Source organism: Idiotropiscis lumnitzeri, chromosome 5, assembly GCF_059441095.1.
Source record: "Idiotropiscis lumnitzeri isolate Australia: NSW breed Sydney's pygmy pipehorse chromosome 5, RoL_Ilum_1.0, whole genome shotgun sequence".
In the NCBI taxonomy this organism is placed as follows: Eukaryota; Metazoa; Chordata; class Actinopteri; order Syngnathiformes; family Syngnathidae; genus Idiotropiscis; species Idiotropiscis lumnitzeri.
The window spans coordinates 19,977,842-19,983,010 of record NC_142395.1 but is presented as its reverse complement, the minus strand read 5'-3'; positions in this window follow the sequence as shown (position 1 = coordinate 19,983,010).

The following is a 5,169-nucleotide window of genomic DNA, read 5'->3' as shown; positions in this document are numbered from 1 at the left end:
CAACGATCATTTGAACGTTATAACAGTAAGGCAGGAACATGCAGTTGTTAATTGGGTACCTCATACTGGTGTTTTTGGTACCATTATAAACAACTGGCTGTGAATGTTGCTAATCAAAAGGACACAGCTGGGTACAATTTGGGGGCAGAGCTTCTGCTCAGATGCCTCCTAGGCCGGGACTAGAAACGGATAGAAAATGTACAAAAGCATGAAAACAAATAAAAGAACTGAGAATCAATATGCGCTCAACCAATCAGGAAGAGGACAGCACAGGACTGTGTTAATAAACATGAGCTTTAAAAACCAACATCATTATATTCTAATTAAAGATTATATGCGCCAAAGTGGTATAGAGGTTAGCACGTTTCTGCCTCACAACTAAGCGATCTTGCGTTGGGTGTTGCGGATGCTGCAGGTGGGTGCCCGGGACCCTCGCCTCTTTGGCCCTGCCCACTGCACACCCTCCTGCTACCACCTTTACACAAGTGCACACGCAAAAAGTAGCGAGAAGAGGTTTAATCCAAACCCTCGTGTCTTAATGCTCCCCCAAGATACATATTGACCCATTCCCATGAACCTATTTCACAAATTCTAAAAGTCTTGTTAATATTTAATGTTATCTGTATGTTTATTTTTGAAGTAATGCTACAGTATATCTCATACTATCTGATGAGTAAGCGCACACGCCTGCCGTTATTTGCATTTATCTGCATTTAAAAAAGTGCTGAATAATATGGAAACTATTGACTTTGAGAGTACCATGGCTTAAGACATCAAAGGGGGGGGGGTGAGAGGCGGGTGCACATGCAGTAATACAAATGAACAAAATCATCAAAACAACCTTAACCCTTTAAACAGAAACATGATCTTACAGAAAATACATCATGAAATAGTAAAAGCCTATATGTGGAAAACAAGATGTTGTCATTCATGTTAACATTAAGCTAGTGAGGCCTACGTCGATGTTTTGGTTTTGTTTCGTTTGAGAGTAACCTTCAGCTGAGAGTGGCGATAAACAGCTCAAAGCCTCTTTGTTGAAGAATATTTACTCATGAAAACAAACATGTTAACATGTACCACTGGCTTTATAACACACACACACATGGGCCCATGCCAAGTGGAATTTTATGCCGAGAAATGCTCCAGGTCTCAGCTTTAGGAGGGAGGCAGGTTAAACCCTGGAGTGGTCACCAATCATTTTTTTTCTCAGTACATCATTAAAATGAATCAAGTTTGTTCATTTGTTTGTAGTAAAATAGGCAACACACACAGGTTCACAAGTATTTGGATAATACGGGCAGATCTTTCCTCTATAAACCACGGCTATTGTTATTGTTGATTTTCAAATAAAACAATCAACATGAGACAAGTGTTTCACAAAAATGGCATTTACCATTCAGGAATTGTAGCCATTTTATGTATGCCCATTTTCAGGGGTTCAAAACTGTTTTCATAGTTGTAAACATGTTATTAATTTCAATAAACTGTCTGTCAATGACATGCGCCTCATCGTATTTTGAATTTTCTCCCTGGAGATGCTTTGCTAGGCCTTGACTGACAATCCTCTAATTTTTTGTCTCTGCTTGTTTGTGCAGAAAACTGCCTTCATGTTTGTTTTCAAAAACCAAAAACATTTGTGGTAAAACAATAATGTGACAAAAACAACAACTTTGGAGCCCCTGAAAAAAGATCACGAAGGTTTTCTTGACATACAGTCGCATACACTAAGCTAGCTATGCTACATTTTAAGTCAGCACAGCTCATTTAGCAAGATTCAATGCAGCTTATATTATTGATAAACGGTTTTGATATTTTTGATAAGAACCTTTACAGGAGGTTAAAAAGAGATCAGAGTTTGATAATCAATGTGTTTTGTTGTTGTAGTCGACTTGTCTTAAACAAAAAGAAAAACAATACCAACAAGCACACAAAGACCACCAGAGACTTTTTCCAAGGATTAAAAATGGCACAAAAATGTCACCGGTGACATTGAGAGATTTGATAAATTTTTTTAGATCATTTTAAATTTATTATACTGAATATAGTCAGCCATGATTATACAGTTGTTGTATAGGTTGCAACCTTCATTAAACTTCTATCCTCATTAATCTTTTGTGTACATTGCATTTCATTTGAATTATTACTACATTTAAGTATTAATTTCCCTCAAGCTAAGCATTACTATTCAAACTCTGGATAAGATTACAGTGGTTTACAATAATGAACATTTTTACTTCAGTCACTTTTTCGAGCACTTGGGCCTACTACACTACTGTATTTCGATATTGATCATGACAGGTGTACTTGGAGCGCTTTTTGTAGGTGGTAGATGGTGAAAAAGGTTGGAGAGCCACTGGTCTAATAAATACAGCATTATAGGGCTATGATTCAAATGGTGTTTTTTTTTTGTTTTTTTTTTTAAACTGCAGTTATTGTCATACAATGTCGGTAGGTTTTACGCATACCAAGAACAAACCCTCCTTTTAACAGACTGAACCTTAAAAATGCAAATTGTTACTGAAGTATATTGTCAGTTTCTGAGATATAATGTCTCCCTTCTTCGAGCCATTTGTCATTTCAATGAGACAGTGCAAGGTTGAAATCTAAATACACGAAGGAGCATGCCTTTCAAGTCAAATGTAAGCCTTGCTCTAACCTTCACACTGAAATGTCCCTGAATAAATGTCAAATGTTATCTGCTGTTTGCTCTGTGCAACCATTGCATCCAATCTGACCAAATGGAGGCGAAAAGCGGCAAGAAAAACATTCTGGATCTAAAAAATGAAAAGGGAAGAAAACAGCATGTTGATTGGGTCTGGTAATTGTGAGGTGCGCATGGCGGTTTGTTACATTTTGGTACTGTGCTCTGAAGATATTGTCCATATAAAAAAATAGAGTCGGGGGGATGGTGTCGCACGTACTGTATGCATTACCAGTATGGGATATATTGCTCCAGGGTGCACATCCTGTCACATCTGAATATTCTATTAGGATGTGCTGAATTTGTGGCTTCTTTCCCCTCATTTCATAAACCGTGTGAGGTAATATCTGTCTGCTTTTATCAAGGCCTGTGATATGTCTGAGGCCACGTGAGCATGACAGAAGATGAAGACATACAGGACTGCCCTTTGGGGAGGAAATTACACCAAAAAAAAAACTCCCCGACCTCAGAACTGTGAGGCGGATGTGCTAACCAGTCGCCCACTGTGCAGCCAAAAATGTTCATTTTTGTACATAATTTATTATTAATAATGGTTGTCAGGCTATATACAATATGTGATGTGCAATTTTCTGCGGCTGCCTCTAGGATCCAGCTCCATGAAATGGATAAGCAGTAGAGAAAATGGATGGATAATGAAGTTGTATTTTTAGAACTTGCAGTCAGTGTACAATGATGACTTTTGGCTCGGTAGCGCAACACCAGGCAAGGCCAACATCTGCTTGCCAGCTCTGGGCCTGCCTCATTGCAGTTCTTCATACACATTCATAAACTCTGCATAGTAGCAAGTGTTCCCACAAGACTGTGACTGTATCTCTCTCTCTACATACTGGATATATATATATATATATATATATATATATATATATATATATATATATATATATATATATATATATATATCACTGTCGGCCGGATCTCGTACTGTCAAAATAACTTTACAGGAGGTCAAAAAAATGGCAGCTTGTTTGAGTTTCCAGGTATCGTTTTGTTCAAGTCAACATACTACTACGAAAAATACATTAAATCGCTAATTTAACACTGAAATTGATTCAGAGAGTACAAACACAAATCCGAGTACTTCAAAGTCCACGATCACTTGAAGCCCCCGTAAAGCAAAAAGCATTTGAAAACGATACAAAAGCAAAGGCATTCTTGAAGGTCGAATGCCATAAGTGATGCAATAAATAAAACGATGAGCCAACTAACCCCATCTATTAAGTGTTTATAAATAGGAAACTGAGATTTACCCTTTTTACACTTGAGCGTTCTTCTGCAACGAAGCTTCACATATATCGATTTTAAACAAACAAGCTTAATTAATCCAGCAAACCGTACTATTTTCCCTTGTTTACAAAAAGAAACGCTCAGACATTATAAATAGCGGCGACAATTACGCCACACAGCTTCCGCCGAACGAGTAAACTACTTCAGTTTTGCCACACTTCTGCAACACTTTTCAAACGTAAGTTGCGTTCAAGAGGAGCAGTGTATTTGTCTTTATATTTGTTTTCTCAAGCTATTTTTACTGCTTAAAATGGGCTAAAATAGCCTAGAAATTACAGCCGAAGTAGGAAATGGACCATCAGACAGACAGCCATCACGCTCACATTCATACCTATAAGGACAATTTAGAGTCTTTAGAACTGTGGGGCGGATTTGCTAATCAGTCAAAAAAAAAAAACATCTAGGCATAACTACTGTTGTTGGGTAATTGTACAGTAAGCTTGATGACATTTGTTAAAGGAAACATAAAAATAAAACCCACACACCGCACACAACGACAAGCAGGATGTTAACAACATTAATCATGAGCATAAAACCATGCAGTAATTCCACGTAAAAAACAAATGTTTCCTTTTTTGGGCAGGGGTTCTCTGCAGAGCGCTGTCATAAAACCACAAATGGATTCAGGCTGAGAAAGAATCTGCTTTAACCAAGTGGAAGTGCCACTTCCCCAATTGCAAGGTCACTGCAGTTGATTTGCACCGCCATGGCTCCCAAGATACTTTATGTGACAATAAAGCTCACAACACTCCAATATCCTTTAATTGAATTATATTTACTCTTATACGCTAGCTGAAAAACCTTGCACGATTGAATAAGGTTTCAGCTTTCATTCAGAATGATGCAGAGCACTTTTATGCTATTGCAAAATAGTGTTTATAAAAGGACAGCCGTTTAATAAAGCTGTAACGGACCCCATTTGTATAAAGCAGGTGTTATTTTTTTTAATCTGCTTTTTTTTTTTTTTTTTGTTGTGCTATTTCTTGAACCTTTACAAAACAATTGGCAAAATCCACATTTTAATGAGGGGACAACCTTTCAGTTCTTCATGCTTTGAGGAAAGCCACGTAATCTTGTACCTATTTGCCACGCGTTCTGTCAACAACTCGCTGGATTTCTGCTTGAGCAGCCACCTGGACCGCTCCCTGCCCTCAGGAATTGTG